This window comes from Photinus pyralis, unplaced genomic scaffold, assembly GCF_008802855.1.
Source record: "Photinus pyralis isolate 1611_PpyrPB1 unplaced genomic scaffold, Ppyr1.3 Ppyr1.4_LG5, whole genome shotgun sequence".
Lineage (NCBI taxonomy): Eukaryota > Metazoa > Arthropoda > Insecta > Coleoptera > Lampyridae > Photinus > Photinus pyralis.
Window position 1 is genome coordinate 3,163,601 of NW_022170596.1, and position 17,572 is coordinate 3,181,172.

Below are 17,572 nucleotides of genomic sequence, written 5' to 3' on the forward strand. Positions count from 1 at the left end.
GTGACACACAAATAAATGTACTTGATTATGCCAGTGACGCTATTCAATAGGTATGTTAATTAAGTGAACTCAAAATCGTTACGCTTAACCGGCTATGCCAGGTTCCAATATTAATTACACAACCAACAATCTCCCAGTTTCTTACTTGAGATACGAAGGACTTCAACTAATTACTAACAAGTCGGGTTAAGCCAACAGCTAAATAGAATCCATCAGATTCTCTGCTAGTAATAATTTACGTGATATTCCAAACCTCGCATCAAAAGTAACGTTTTCCAGAGGTGTCACCAGCATGTACACGAAACAACCAACAATCCACTTAGCTGTGCGGGTCCTCGCCTATCGGTAAACTCGAAGGGATCGCAATGGGACGGTAACGGTGAACAGCAAAATCGGCAACGATGTCTCGGAGCTGTCTCCGACCAGAACGATCAAGTTCTCGGACAGGTGTCGCGCTCGAACTTGGTACACGACAATTCCACCCAGTTAGCGGCTTCCCTCAATTACAGCCATGCATAAAATTCCTCCGACGTTACGACAAATAACCCTCCATGCGGTACAGACAATCACAGTTAAACAGGTCTCCCCGGAACTCGAACTCGAACAGTTTTACATATCCTTCGCAGCTCACATCCAGTACCAAATCTCCAGTCTGATTACACGAGACCCACGACTGTTCCCACGCCGATAAGTGACAAAACAAATACTAGATTCACGTGGTAATGTAGATCCGTCACCAAATCCGCTGCAAATATACCCCGTATGAAATAACGAAATGACCACAAAAGAGTAAGGAATGACTCTTACCTTCGACCTGAAGCGGATGATCAAAATAAATGCCGATAAACGCCTTGTTGCATAAAACCCGGCCAAGCCGCGTGCTAGCCCAAAGCACCAATTAAGTGGATATCAATTAAATCCCGCTAAACGGCATCGAGACAACTCCCCAAATATCCAATTCCAATATCCAAACGGATGCCTCAATGAACACAATTAATTCCAACTTTTAAATGCGCAACATTACTTTTCGGCGTGCTAACACAAAATGCACTCAGATCGCCATTTCCTTGTCCCACCACCGGCTTTTTAATCGTAAACAAACCCCATGGTAACGGAATAGGGACTCCAAGCGGTAAAAAGAGAAATTACCTCACGGTGGCCAAATCTATACACGACACAATCCATACTGCCTAAAGATATAACTGGCCGTTACATTACAACGCCACCTGAATCACTGAATTCATTACTTCTTTCAGGGCAAAACCCTCTATCGAAGCATTTCTTGCAGAATATTCAACAGTTATAAGGTGATGTGTATTCCAAATGACATCATTTTTTGGTGCAAATATAATTCGGGAAAGGGGTTTCAATCCAAATTTTAAGGTAGGTATTATTTTTTCTGTAACCAACATCATACACATCCATCCCAACATGTAACTACGAATACGAAAATTATAAACACCCGTGCGAAGCCGGGTCGGGCAGCTAGTAGGTACTTTTATAAATAAAAAAGTTTGCAATTCGGTTTATAATTAGTCGAGATGCGAAAAGAGCACTGTGAATTTTGAATCGATTCGACTCAACTTTGGACATTGCGTATTATATGGCTAAAGCTATGCCCATATTGAATTTAATGCAATTCAGTTAATAACTAACTGGGATGTATGTAAAAGCGATCGGACATTTCTAAACAAAGTTATCGTAAAAGTAGAACAATAGCTCTTAAGATAAATAACTAGTAGCGTCGCAAAACGAGAGGACGGACGGACGGACGGACAAAGAGGCCACAATAGCGCATTTTTTTATTTTTGTGGAAATGCGCTAAAAATAACATCTAAATTATGGGTATAAATAACCCCTATTTCTTGTGTTTTGTCGATATTTTTACAAATAAGTGACATAAAAATCGCTTTATTCATTTCTAGCGCATTTCCACAAAAATAAAAAAAAACGCGCTATGGTGGCCACTTTGTCAGTCCGTCCGTCCGTCCGCCCGTCCGCTCGTTTTTAGACGCTACTAGTTTTTTATCTTGAGAGCTATTGTTCTACTTATTTCGCTATTTGGTTCGTTATGGTGTCGAGTCTTGTACCAAGGAAGGAATTTTTTCTGTACCGCTTACAAAAAAAGTTAATGTAAAAAAAAACAAAAAACCGTTTTCTACATGTTCCATAATTTTACACTTTTGCCGTTTATTAACGATCCTAGAGATCGTTTATAATTTTGCATTGCTGTCTGTCGTCTGCCTGTTGGTCTGTCCGCATGTTCCTTTGTCTGTCTGTCCCTCTATCTGTCCGTGTGAATGATAACTTTGTTTAGAAATGTCCGATCGCTTTGACATCTCCGTTGGTTATGAACTGAATTGCATCAAATTCAATATGGGCATACCTTTAGCCATATAATACGCAATGCCAAAAGTTGAGGCGAATCGATTCAAAATTCCCAGTGGCCTTTTCGTATCTCAACCATTTATAAACCGAATTGCAAACTTTTTTATTTATTAAAAGTATTTAAATGAAATTTGATACATAGGCACTTGGAATAAAGGAAAATCTAACGTCAGTTTCAGAATTTGGTTTTGCGCATACGCAGTGTCAACTTTTTTATTTATGGAAGCATTTTAATGAAATTTGATACATAGGGACTTGGAATAAAGGAGAATCTAACGTTAATTTCAAAATTTAGGTTTGCGTATGCGCAGTTCCAACTTTCATATTTAGAAAAGCATTGAAATGAAATTCTTCTTATTTAAACTGAAATTGAAGTACCTAGTACGTCAAAAATGGATTGCACATGTGCAACGCTATCTTTCATATTTGTTGCGGATTTTTACGATTTTAACAGAAATTGCATCTTACAAATGGGAAACGAATGCAAGTGGGAATGCGCTTTATGTAAATCGTGTACGATTACTTTTTAACTTGTTTTAAATGGCACGTTTTTGCAGGATGGTATTTGAAGGAAGTGGACGAGTCGAACATTGTGTCCCTAGGTATAAGAAAGAAGAACAAATTTCTGTGCCAATTCATTTGTGGTACAAAACAATAGATAATCACTTTTTATTATACCTGAATCAAAATCTCCGTTTTAAACACTCAAATGCGTGCGAAAAAGGGCCTTTAAAACACACGTGCTTTAAAGTTGTTAAGTAACGATACTTCAAGTATGACTTTTGAAACTGTCATCTGGATGAAATAAAAAATCCTCTTAGGTCGCTTTCTGTAAATGCAGAACATTTCTTTGGCTTTTGTACCTATCCTTTGGTTGAAGCTTTCACAAACGCGCGTAATTTAGGGTATGCTTCCAAATCTGTTCCACTTTTTAATCGCAGTAATTCACAAAGACGATGATTTTTATAAGCAAACGTCAAGTGACATTTCCATGGCAATCGTGAAATTACGAACACCCAGCCCACTTAATTAGACATGTATTCCAGTATAACGTCAATATGATTTCATTGTATTTCCTATTTTTAAATTATACTGCAGGTATAATAAAAAATACTATAAGATACACGTGTATACTTGGTCTTTAAAGTACTTGCAACGTTAAAGGCACTACGCTTTGCGTCGTGCCCTTAAACTCGTTGCGCGTGCTTTAAAAACTTGATTATACACTTGTGTCTTAATATACTATTTAACACCTTTCATGTTCTACTCAATTAGTTTTATGTTCACTTCGAAATTTACCGGTGCAATTTACTATTACAATACTGCTCACAACTGTCAATAGTTTAGTTTGAACGATTATCATCTCCTTGGTTACGTTAAAGGAGTTTCAGACATAATAGATTAACCTTCATTGCTTTACTGTTTATTAAGACTCTGGTAAATAGATAGGTACCTACACGTGGGATGTAAAATTAGAACATTACTATTTGTATCGTAAAACTTCTTTGTTCACCAATACAGGCTCCAGTATTGCCCAAGTTTCTCATTGTTTAAAAATTTGAAAATAAACATAAATATTTTCGCATATGGGGAGCAAATAGTGAGGTAAAGAATTTACGTTTAAGCTGATGCTTTTTTTAAAAGATAATCAATCAAATAAATGTGTTTTTCGTCGACCTCTTTATAACAACATGAATTACTCCTTAGCGTGCTCCTTAGTTACGGGTGTAGCAATGAAGCTCATTAATGGTTAGCAACGTTAGCAACCGGGGGTAAATACACAACAGCTTGATTTTTAATCGAATACATAATTTTATTTTTACAGGAAAGTTTTGTCGCAGCGGAAAAAACTAGAGATCAAAAGTGCGATAAAATCGCGACAGCTTTAGCTGGAACGATTTTATTATGTGCTTTTGATAGAGAATCGATTAATTTTAGGAATTTGCATATTAATTTTGTTTGAAGTAATTTTAATATTCCTATAGGAATCGATTAATCATTACCACTTCCATGAAATAGATTTTGTATTGTTTTTATTGATAACAATTAAATCCAAACAAAGGATTTTGGTTATTTTGCTTCATTGATGGGGAAAATATTGCATTTAATTTTAGTGAAACCATTCCTTTAGTTGGGTTAAAGGTTTGTTTAGCATTGAGCGGTATGTGTATATTTTGAACAGGAAAATTTACCATTAATTTATTATGTGGTGAAGATAAATTTTAGATAAGTATCAAATTTAGCCAATGTCAATACACGTGATCACGTTTGCATTTTGTATTTATTTTAATGAACCACACCGATGTTCTAAGTCCAATAACTTGGCCAGAAAAATTGAACTTGATCGATCACATGTGTATTTATTAGAGTTCAATCAAATTAAATTGGATTTCAGATTGTAAGACGAGATAAGAGACCAAACCTCCGTAAGGTGTGGGATTTAAAAACATTTTTATTACTGGGCTAGCCGTGGGTCAAATAAAATCAATTGCCATAATAAAAAATTTTTCCAGTGCCGACTTCTAATTGTTCATTTCAGACGATATCTTGTTAATTGCTATAGGTTTGATGGTGATCAGCAGTGCAGTTAATTATAAAAACATTCGAAAGTGACACTTGGTCAGACTCCTGTCTCTCTCTCACAACCCTTGGCTTATAAAAAAAAGCGCGCGCTTTTGAAGAATTAGTCCAAAACCTTTTCAATCCCTTCGAATAAGAATGAGCCGAGGGTGAAGGGCCTATATGCCTTAGTCTGCTCAACAAGGTGACGTGATCCTTTAGAAAGCATCACCTCAATCTCTTCCCACATTGCTCCTGCGTCTTGTATTTATTGTACAAGCTAGGCGTTTCAGCTCGGAGTTTCTGAAGCTCTGCTTTTACCAGTCTTTTTTTTGGGACAGCTGACTCAATACACCCTGTGCTGTGTATGAGTTTGTAAAGATCGGTAGAGACTATTTGGAATCTAGCCCAGTTCGTGTAGTGATAAGCTACATGATAACGCCAAACAGAGGTAGGTACTGCCACATTTTGTTCAATACTCCTTTGCACGTCACTGACAGAATAGAACACCAATTTTTGGTATATTTAATGAGAAAAATATTAGAGACTTGTGCCCAGAACAAGTTGATCTATGGACTTGTGGTAGGTAAACTTTTGTAGAACTGGATATGCTGCGATCAACGATGCCAAAGGTTTTTGTTTAATATTTGACATTGACGTTCGAATTTTTTGTTGGCAGTTCTCACCTTTCGTTATTCATTATCGGTAGTCGCTTTCAACAGAATTGTGGTGTGTCTGAAGTGCTTTTAGTCGAAATGCATAACCATTTACATAGTAAAGCTAAGGAATGGGAGGCTAGTTTCATCCATTATTTTGAAATGGACTATGAAGATTGTGATCCTTTATTTCCATTGGGAAGATAGAGGAGTGTATCCTTATATAAAAGCAACTTTGTTCATATTTTTATTTTAGCGTTCGTAGACGTTACCATAGTATAATCCTTCATCACTAGATACTCAACTCCTTTTGGAAATACATACCGATTTTTTCAGCGTAGCATTTACGTATATGCGTTGTGGTAATGTCCCAACAACAACTTTTGGTATCTGAAAAAACCGTATATTCGTTCAAAGGGTTCCCTCCTACTGCATAAATTTGTTGTTACTATTTGCCTTATAACGTGAACTGTTGTTTGGAGAAAACAAAATGAAACGTGGGTAGATTTGTTCGTCGTTGGACTCCTTATCTGTCGCATTCCTCCAAATCCCACCCAGATTTACGCAGGCTCACCAATAAAGCTCTAACGAGCCTCCGTACGTACAGAGAATTTTATAGGGTAGAAAAAATGCACAATCTAAATTATATAGATACGGAATTATAATCTTGTGTGTGTGAATTTTTGTTTATGCATTGTAAGGAAATCAATTATTTCATTTATGTATAACCCGGTTTTTTATTTAACCGTAAGACACGTTGATACAGTCACCCGCAGACTGGTATCTCGGATACATCTGTAACATTGCGTCTTATGGAGCCGTTCACACACGCATACTTCTCGCATACAGTACCGGCGACTAAATTTCGGTTTCCCGCTAGGTCCAGTCGCCCGGAGATTTTACGACTTTAGGGAACTGATGGGCTATTGGTTCATATGGAACTCTTTACAGGAGGATACCTTTTCATTAGCAACCGGTCAGTGCTGTTCGTCACCTCCGCCCGAAGAAACAAAATAGTCATAAAATGGAGCGCACCTTTGATGTATTGTATAGTAAAATGGCTTCTGCAACGTCAATTTTATCAGGTGTGGTGTGACTTTACAGAAACCCGCCCGCCACTGCACTGAAAATCGAAGTACCTCACTGCGTAAGGCTGGAATTCTGATGACAAAGATACAGTATTTCGCATACAGTACCACCGTGTAAAAGAGCTCTAAGGAAGCTAAAAGGTAACTGGAAATATAAAGTAAAAATCGCGGTTTAGAAATACAATTCTATTTCAGATGCAAATAGAGTAAATAAATAAATACTGCACTATGTGTGCATATTTAGGGTGAGATAAATGAATCAGATCATTGTAATAAGGTAAGAACAAAGAGATCCGAGTTAAATACGTCTATCGCAACCCAAAGTTAAATGACAAATAATGAGACAGGAGGCTTTAAGCGGCGTTACATGGGGCGAACCTGCGCCGCGTTGTCGCAAAGCGCGAGGTGCAATTTTAAGTCAATCAGTCCTCTGAATGGATCCCGAAGACTGAAATTAATCCAATAGCGAAAATCATATCGATCGAGCCACCGTCATGCTGCGGACGAAGGTTTTCGCAGCATTTCGAAGAAAGAAAACAAGAAGCTTGAACATATCCACGGCGTACCAGGATGCCAGAAGCGGCGTAGGTAGGTGCGGATAGCGCCGATCCTGACGAACGGAGTTAGGTCAGAGCCGGGACGTGATGACATGCGGTGGCGACGTCTTGAGCCAAAGCGACCAGCCTCAGTTGCTTATGTAGGGAAGGTAGGCTTGCCCAGGCACAAGTGGTTTTTGCTGGCCCTTGGTGGTGCTTATTAACAATTCGTCGAGGCGTCCGGCGTTGCGGCGAATGGGGCGTTTGCTGGTAGTGGGGTCCTTCCCTGGCGTTCCTAACAACGGCGGGAAGTCTATAGTCGGTCCGTGCATAGTACAGCTGGATGCAAGATAACTCTCCTTGTGAGTGAAAGCCGTGACCCGAACTCGTCTAGAACTGGTGGTGCACAAACGATAAAGGTATTTAGGAACAATCGATGCGAAGTATGTTTTGCGAATCAATGTTTCTTAACTATTTGCTGTACAGGATTGTTACGCTTCAAACCCCATTTACTAATTATGTTATTCTATTGCAGCAAGAACATACCTTAAAGAAAATAAGAACCGTTTCATAATTTAATAAAGATTATTGACTTATTATTTATCCCTTTACCTTTTTCCTTAAGAGGCCAGGAGAGAATTACTAACTGATAGCTATCGGGCGCACATTATACATAATTCCATAACAAGAACCACCCGTAATTTAATTAAGGTATGCGAAGATTAGCCAGAGGTAGGATGGAGTAGAAGAGGTATTTGTAACATCCGTTACAAAATGACACCCAAAAACGGGGCTTACGTATTAGAGTGTTCTGGAGAAGCGATGAAAATAACGGGAAGGACACACAAACAGGAATTGATGCTTCACTTGACCTTCACTGTGGAATACTGTTTGTTGAAATCTAAGAACCTCGTGCGTTGCCGGATGTTTCTACTATCGTTCTGTATTTTAGTTCAAAAAGGTATTTGGGCATTTGCTTTTATGCTTTCAGAGAAATGTATGTATCTGTGCCACTAAATTACATTCCCAACAGTTTCTTTTTGAATCAAACAGCATAGATAAAAAAGGTTTTGTATAATATAAAAAATCTATAAAAGTATAATCAGCATTGTTACAGACTCGCTTCAGAAGCTTCTTGCGATACGACCGATGTCTGAGACTGATTAGGGCAACTGCTTTTCCTTCTGCACACCCGCTTCCTCTTCCTTGAACAACTTCGTCTGCGCATCCTTCTTTTTCTTCGTTTGCAAGTACGCCTCTTTATTTTCCGTTTGCATTTGCGTCGTCTCTTCTGTAACTTACATCTGAGCTTTCTTCTGCCAGTCTTGCACCTAGTTCGAAAAGGTTTAGCAGCCCTTCCGGCTTGTATAGCTCTGCACTGGTACTTTCTTCTTTGACAGGCACTCATATTACACCATCTCCGAGCGCCCTCCAATGTTAACTTACAAGATAGCCACGTAGGGTATTTCTGACGCAGCTCTTTTAAAAAATTTAAAAAAGGATTTTTTGAAAAGCGGGAGTTTTTTCGTCTTTTACAGATTATATTTGTGCCCCTCTTTCTACATCTACGTTTGCATGCCATAATTTCGAAATAAAACTCGCGGAAAAGTCAAACTAAAATTTTGAAGTTAGCAAAACAATTTTGTTTCATAAGTTAGTAACGCCCAGACGATTACGTAGTTTCACAAATTTCCCATGCAAGTTACAAAGTCTGTCCATGGTTACCACTTTATTTACCAAGGATACGTAGCATGTCCGGAGAAATACAGACATTTACACGTCGATATTTCAGAAAGAAGAGAAATGTGCAAGAATTCGAAATCTGAAATAAAATGGACAACTTGGGGTTCACGATTTCCAAGCAAGGTATAGGCATTTTCGGGTTTCAAAACACCCATTTTTTTAATACTAGTGCTTTTGATTACTTAAAAGGAGCGCAGTTCTAGGGTGTACTCAAGCAATAAATGGCTTGAGTAATAAACTAATAATTACATATTACAAGAGAGAAAATTTTGAAGACAAAAATGACATGAAAGCCTGTTGCTTGGCAAATTCGCAAATGACATTTGTAAAATGAATGCCATCACGATACACTTACACACGGTATGCTCATTATTTTTCTCAAACGCGTTTTCTACTGCGCATTACGTCACCTGCGAACGTGTGGCGCCAAAATTCAAGTGTTTACGCACGGAAAAATCCAGTACAGATGTCACGCGTGACAGTTTGCACCTTTTCAGTTGTATTTACGAGTTTTATAGCGTTAATTTGTTGATAGCTAAGCATTAATGTGTTGATAGCTAAGTAATCATTAGTGAAAATTCCAAAATGCCAGGTTGTGTGTGGAAATAAAATAGGTACTTTCGATTTCCGAAAATTGAAGACTTTTCTCTAAAATGGATTGTTGCAAGTCGTCGTAAGGACAAAATTACCTTGAAAAATGGTGTTACATTATTATTAAGTGGTGTGTTTAAGTCTTTCCATTGCTGTTTAATCCTATATCCTGTATTTGTTATGAACATTTTGAAGCCAGCCGTTTTGAAGCACCGCTAAGGGAACGACTTCTTAATTAGACCTACTTTTAAAAACAGCGGATGTTTGAAACCTGATGCTTTACCTACTTTAAAACTACCGCGTAATAATGAAAATCAAAATAAAAGGGACACGGAGGAGAGATTAGATCTTTTGATAACGCATTAATTATATAATTTTTACTGAAACAGCCGCATTTCATGTTTAGGATCAATTTTGGTTAGAGTTTATTTCACACGATCACGAAATCCCAGAAATAACTTACGCGAGGATCTCTACACAAATCAGTATGATTTGTCAACTAACCTTGTGATTTGTCGATCTAGCATCGTAATTTTGCTCTATATTCTGTGGTTTTGTTCGCACGTGACGTCACGCTAGATGCGCAAGAGCATACCGTTGTAAGTGTATCGTGGTGTAACGTATCAAACAAGATTGTTTTGCTAACTTCAAAATTTTAGTTTGACTTTTCCGCAAGTTTTATTTCGAAATTATGGCATGCAAACGTAGATGTAGAAAGAGGGGCACAAATATAATCTGTAAAAGACGAAAAAACTCCCGCTTTTCAAAAAATCCTTTTTTATTATACCTGAATCACAATCTCCGTTTTAAACACTCAAATGCGTGCGAAAAAAGGCCTTTAAAACACACGTGCTTTAAAGTTGCTAAGTAACGATACTTCAAGTATGACTTTTGAAACTGTCATCTGAGGCTGAAATAAAAAATCCTCTTAGGTCGCTTTCTGTAAATGCAGAACATTTCTTTGGCTTGTACCTATCCTTTGGTTGAAGCTTTTACAAACGCGCGTAATTTAGGGTATGCTTCCAAATCTGTTCCACTTTTTAGTCCCAGCAATAAGTGAAGTTTTGAATGAATGCACCAAAAGATAGAAGATTTAAATACCTTTGACATTTCCTTCATATATGCCAGCATTATCGATGCATTTAAGACTTTATTCGTAAGTAACTTCCTATTCATCCATGGAAATAACTTTTCATATGCTTGAGAATAGGCTTTACTGGATTGAGATTTTACACCTACCAACGTTTGTTTAGATTTTACAACAAGCGATGTAATGGACGGAGTATTATCTTTTTCAACGGAAATCGTTTTATTCACAAAGACGACGATTTTTATAAGCAAACGTCAAGTGACATTTCACTGGCAATCGTGAAATTACGAACACCCAGCCCACTTAATTAGACATGTATTCGAGTATAACGTCAATATGATTTCATTGAATTTCCTATTTTTAAATTATACTGCAGGTATAATAAAAAATACTATAAGATACACGTGTATAATTGGTCTTTAAAGCACTTGCAACGTTAAAGGCACTCCGCTTTGCGTCGTGCCTTTAAACTCGTTGCGCGTGCTTTAAAGACTTGATTATACACTTGTATCTTAATATACTATTTTAAATTTCTTACAAGAGCTGCGTAAGAAATACCCCACGTGGCTCTGAAAGGTCAAACTAAAATTTTGAAGTTAACAAAAAAATCTTGTTTGATACGTTAGTAACGCCCAGACGACTACGTAGTTTCACAAATTTCCTATGCAACTAACATCGATCTAACGTCGATCTTTCAGAGAAATGTACAAACATTCGAAAAGTGAAATATCACGTCCAAATTGGTGTTCGCAGTTCATAGCTTTTCAAGCAAGGTACGGCCATTTTCTGTTGCTGAAACGCTCATAGTTCTTACACTTTTTATTACTCTTTTGGAATTACAGATATGTAATTCGGAAAATGTTTTGTCGAATGTTAAATTACAAGAGAGAAAATTTTGAAGTTAAAACTGACATATAAGTGTGTTGCTTGGCAACTTTGGCAAATGACATTTGTTAAATGATTGCCATGAGTGAAGTTGTCAGAAAGCGTTAAATTTGAACTAAACCAGAAGAACATTTAGCCAACAATAATTGGTGCCGAATAATATTCAACAAGACTATTTCGCGAAACCAAATAACTAAAATGACATTGCTCATTTTACAAAGTAAGGTAACTGTTATTTGTGGATATGCTACAGGTAAGAGCTTTGCCATTTAAAAGACAGCCGTTACTATGTAATTTTGCCACTAGTTTAAGATCTGGCAATGAATGTCGTTTTTGCGATCCGTATGAAGACGTTAATAAGTTTTTCAACTTTATTGTATACAGCCATCACGACAAGTAATCTTCAATAAGAAGAGTAGCGCCCAATTTACAGTTGCCACCATTGGTTTCATCAAGCCGTAAAGCAAAATAGAACCAATGTGCTCAGCTACAACTTTTTAGCCATATCTACCATTTTTACAAAGATTTCGCATTTAAGGCCACGGAAAGAGAGTTTTAAACATTTTCCTATTTCAACTGCTCCGCACAGGGAAGAATATCCACCTACACATACCTATTTCCGACTCTTATGAAGGCAAATTATTATGAGCATTGGTTATTGCTTTTTTTTCCTTTTTAAGCATGGCCGAAGAACTGTGGATGCTATCTCATGCATCTCCCCTTTCTTGGAGAACATATTAATAACATGGTTTCGAGAAATAAAACTTAATGGCAGAACGCAAACCAGATCCACGAGGGCGGCCGTGTGCTGCTGGGCTGAATCAACTCTTAAGATTTAATAATAAAATAATATGCATTGTTGGGTGAAGGGGGGTCGTACTAAGATACATTTTTGGACATGAACCTATATTTTTGGAACTGATAAACCAGATTCGATAGCATTAAAGTCTTTATGTCAATAATATGCGCGTGAATCGGGATGTAGAAACACAAGGAGACACTGTTACTGAAATCATCGATGAAGGATCTATTCGACACCTGAATATCTACCAACTTTTGTGCAGAGTATTGTGTCAAGACCGAAAACTGGTCGACTTCGGGGAAGACCTCTTGGGTCACCTTACGTCTTTAAAAAGTGCAATATATCAATAAGTATTATGTGCTTTCTAACAAATGCCAAGTCCCTGGCAAAGACCATCTCAGAAATAGGTATCTCACTTTCGAATGTTAGCAAAGACCTCTTTGTTCTGAGAACTCTTGGCACAATATATCTGCCCAAAGAATGGAAAGAGGGCATTCTATGGTAGACCGGTTCTTCAATTCTAAGCGTTACACACGGACCTCAATCAAATGGGCCCTTGAAGAACAAAGTGTTATTCTCTACTAGTGGCTCCATGAGTATTAAGCAGTCCTATTAAAAGATTCTTGTAGTCAAAGTCGTAAAAAATTCAATGGCGAGTTCAAAGAATGCTCAAATTTGAAAATTTGACCATTTTAACCATACTTATATGATAAATTCCAAAAACATTTTGGAATGTCCTAATAAATGTTAAAACTTTCTCGGCCTCTTTGATGTGGTTGGACATCATCTTGCCCAACCTCATCATCTTCTGGATTGTCTTCCATCTCCCCCCCATCAATTCCTTACTGAGTCCCTCCTCTTCTTTCTCCAATGGATGAGGGGTGCTGGTGAATACTTCTTCCTCAAATGGAGCGTTGGGGGTCGTCTGGGATTTACAATTCCCGCAGATTGTCGGACATTTAAGTCCTGCTTTTCGACAACTACGGAGAAAATTCCCAAAGTTAGCATTTTTCTAAATTCTACCCACTATAGGCACATTTCCCATTTTCACGGAATATAAGGGTCCTCACATATTAGATATGCATGTGGCCAAAGTTTTCAATAGTTTACTCCAAAGTTAAAAAATAACACATACGTATCTACTGTGTTTTGGAATGTGGCAGTCGCCCTGCATTCTACAATTGCAAGAGATTGAGTGAAGCACCTCGGTGGGGGAATGTTCCTCTGAAGTGATTATTGGGACAATGCCAGCCCGTGTGGTTTTGTAGGTACCTCAATCGAGGGTTTTTGCCTTCCACACCATACCTGGTGGTACGCGCGGAGGGAGTGATCCCTTGCTACTGGTGAGTTAACAGGGAGGGATGAGAGGCTAAATGTTGCATTTGCCAAAAGTTTGGTAAACTCATCAAGAGCCGAGGCTGTGGCCCCTGCCAGCGTACACTCCAATCCAACCAAGAACTTCTCCCCTGCACTGACCACCACATCGTGAGATGCATCAGGGTCTTGAAAGTTTTGGGATTTTATCACAATTTTATCACATTAATACTTTTATTTTTTATTGATAATTTACATGGTGGTTAAAATATTAGTCTATAGCCACATAAACCCCGCTGTCATAACAACGGGAGTTATAAAATCTAATCTCCTCTGTCAGAACAATAGGACTTTGACAATTAATTGACAATTACGGTAAAGTGAAACACAAAGGTTAGCTGTCAATCGGGTAATATAACAGTCAAAACCTACAGAAGGAACGAGAATGACATTTCATAGACGGTAACCATGTTATATTTCTTAAAATGGTCTTCTTTCACGATACTTAACTTCATTCATTTTGTAGATTGTGATACAGATCCATTGTCGTAGCAATTGTGTGTAAAACAACATTTTGAAATACATCTAGGTACTTTTCAGATTTCCTTTAGACAGTGAATGGCGAATTTTAGACTTCTTGGGCTTAAAACCCTGATTCTTATTTTTTAAAAACGCTTTCAATTGCCCATAACTATAATTCAAAGGAACGTCTTAGTATTGTTCAAATTCTAATAGATAATAATGTGTATAAATAATACCTTCTCTCGCACACCGGCACACGTAGCATGGATCTAAGCATGGAGTAGTAGGTCCACAAACAAGACGGTTTTCCCTGCTTAGATCGTTCACTAAAATACGCCAAAAGAATTTTTTCCTTCACAATCTTCAAGGATTTTTCCGATCGCCATTTACAAAACATGGAGTATTCGTTTTCATATAATGTTTTGAGGTCGCCGGCACTAACCCCTTAAGAGCATCTTCAGCTTCTTTTATTCCCTCCATGGGAACATCATCATCTTCATTCCCATCCAACATTTTCCTTTCTTGAACAAAGCCAAACGACACAAAAATTGCTTTCAAAATTACGGACGCAGCATTTTTTGTTGTTTATATACGTAACTAGGTAACCATGGCAGTCGCAGCCAACCCCATATGCAACAACGAGAATCAGATGTGAAATTTTTATTTGCAAATTAATTTACTTTTCAACAGCAATTCTACTATTATCAATAAAAAATAAAACGTAGAATGTAGGTACCACGGGATAAAACAGAGTATAATTCCCCTCGGGGAACGCAATACCTCGCGACTACGTCGCTCGGAGTATTACTGTTCTCTCAGGGAATTATACTCTTGTTTTATATCCCTTAATACATTATCTACTATAAAACCAACGCGAATCGCGGATAGGAGTTCGAAGCCGACCTGCGTAGCTCAGGTGAGTTTACGTTTCTTAGCTGTAACTTTGGCTACAAGGGTCGTGGGTTCGAATCCCAGATAAGGCATGGTTGTTTGTGATTGTATTGTATTTATATATCTATGGATTGTATAGTGGGTTGAGTGAGAAGGGTAGTTATTAGCTAACACTCCGCCCACTATAAAATAAAGGCAATAAAAAAATTAAAAATTCGTGAATATTGGACAAGCGTACGGTGACAGCATTAGGTATATTATTGTAACCATAGCAAAATCTACTAATTCGGTTAAACCAATCAGCTCAATGATAAATTCGAAAAAACATGGCCGACATGGAGCATATGTCAACACTATCTTTATACGTGACAGACGACAGAAAGTCGTACATGTTCGTCAATATGGAAAAAATGGCCGCCCTTCGGCCGTCCAGTGTTTAGGTACCTTATAAATTGGTTCAGTTTTATAGTTTTGTTTGTTTAATGCTCTTTAATTTGTCTCTGAGTAAGGCGCTTTAGGAGCGAAAAACTGAAGAAAGTCCGAAAATTTCCAAGTTTTTGAGGTACCAACAGTTATGTTCAGCCCCTGGAGGGGTACAAGAAAGCTTAGACTATCTTAAGGTTTTAAAACGAATACCAGCGTTCCCCAGATCCTCGCCCAGATCACTTTAAGGTCCTGTTCCTACTTTACTGGACTGTTGCTAAACAAGCTTATTTGTACATTATCCAGGGGAAGTATTCGATACGTTATATTCTTCTATAAAAATCAGAACACATTGCTGCAAATAGTCAGATTTATTGGATTTGAGGAGGGAGTTGATCGTTCACTATGTTCTGCTGAAATAGGGGCGATAGGCATAAATGGTGCTGCTGTAGCTGCATAGTTTTCACTTTTTTAAATGGGAAGCAACATGCAAACTGGAAGTGAAATCTTCAGTTTTGCCCAACTAATTTTGATGTCCTGCTTTTATAAGGATCAGGATGAGGATAATCCGATTGGTGAAAGGAAGGGACTCGAGTCTCGATCTGAAAGAGTAACCATTCAAAGGCGTCAGCAACGGCATAAATAAAATTCTTGTATTCAAAATCGTCTTTAACCTCTCGCTATATTATTATCATAAGGGAAATTAATCATGTCGAAAATGTGATGAGGAAGCGAAAGCTGTTGGGTGTAATGGTCTCTGACATTATATAAATTTAAGAAAAATTTTCGGTTATCTTAACCTCATCAATAGAATAAAACACTTGACACAATATCTATTATGTTTAAATTTTGTGAATTGCTTTACTGATGGCGAAATACAAAGTGAAAATTTACTTATCAACTTAAAAGAGAGAATCCCTTTTTGGTAATGGCTTTTCTAGTGATTACACGATTAGCTGACTAATATCAACGATCTTAATGGTCCAAGATTCCAGGGCCCCCAGAAGTTACTTATTTTCTCACAAACCAACTGTATGTATGTACGTTGAGTGTATGCGTACCGACTAGCTAGGGCCGATGGCCAATCAGTAGGTACTCAGTGTTACAGTGACTGTATGTATTAGGACAATGGCGACAACTTATTTTAATGTCCGCTCATCTGCCATATTGGGACGAACTTAGACAAGGCAGTATAGAAACAATGTACCATAAAAACTGCTCCTTTCATATGTAAGAAATATTCGTTGTGCTTCAGCAATAAATGTTAAAATTGAAACCAATTCAAGCGTATTTATAATCATAATTGAACAGCATAACCAAACGTTTCGCAATTAATTTGTGTTAAACACACACACACACACACACACACCCTCTCACACACACACCCTCTCACCCTCACACCCTCACACACACACCCTCACACACACATATACATAGAACCAAATGTCCTCAATATAGATTTTACCTTAAGTAGCACCTTTATTCACAGAATTTTGTAAAACACCAAAAAAGTGTATACCACAGTATAGCATTTTAGCTCCAATATTCGGAACCAAGGTCCAATAAAAAACGAGATACCCGGTTCACCAGTGTTCTTAATTGAGTCACTGTGCCCAGTGCTAAAGGTCACATTTCTTACAGCCTCACGATTTTGACGAATGTTTTAGGGGCACTTTCCGTCGGCCAGACCAATCGGATGGGCCAACCCCCCCCCCCCCCCCCAGCAATATACAGCGTGTTGCATCGACAGGCGGGAAATCTCATGTAAATTTGAAGGTAGTTAACTATTGGCTTCCCTAATTATTTTAGAGGAAAAATCTATTTAGGTTATTTGAAGAGTATTAAAATCCGCATCTAAAGGAATAACTTTCGATGTTTTTGATTAACCCCTTAGCGAGATATTGCCAAAAATATTTTGTAATTTCTCCCTTCTTATCGCTAGGGAACAATATTGAAGTAAAAGTTGACTATCAAATAAAGTTGTCATACTTTAATGCTTTATTTCCATTATTAGCCCTGAATTACCCGACTGAAGAGAAAGTGTTGATGATTAAATGTGATTGTCAAGGAAATAGTTATCGACC

The 17,572-nt window shown here is 37.8% G+C and overlaps 1 long non-coding RNA gene across 2 annotated transcripts; it reads left to right on the top strand.

The window, feature by feature from the left end:
• Nucleotides 1-5,426: 5,426 nt before the first annotated feature.
• On the top strand, nucleotides 5,427-10,143 carry LOC116172323. 2 transcript variants are annotated; one of them, XR_004145631.1, is made up of 3 exons: nucleotides 5,427-6,832; nucleotides 6,887-7,646; nucleotides 7,763-10,143. It is a non-coding gene; the product is annotated as an uncharacterized LOC116172323 (long non-coding RNA). The 2 variants fall into 2 exon arrangements; XR_004145632.1 differs by having other exon boundaries at nucleotides 5,427-6,200; nucleotides 6,484-6,832; nucleotides 6,887-10,143.
• Nucleotides 10,144-17,572: the final 7,429 nt, after the last annotated feature.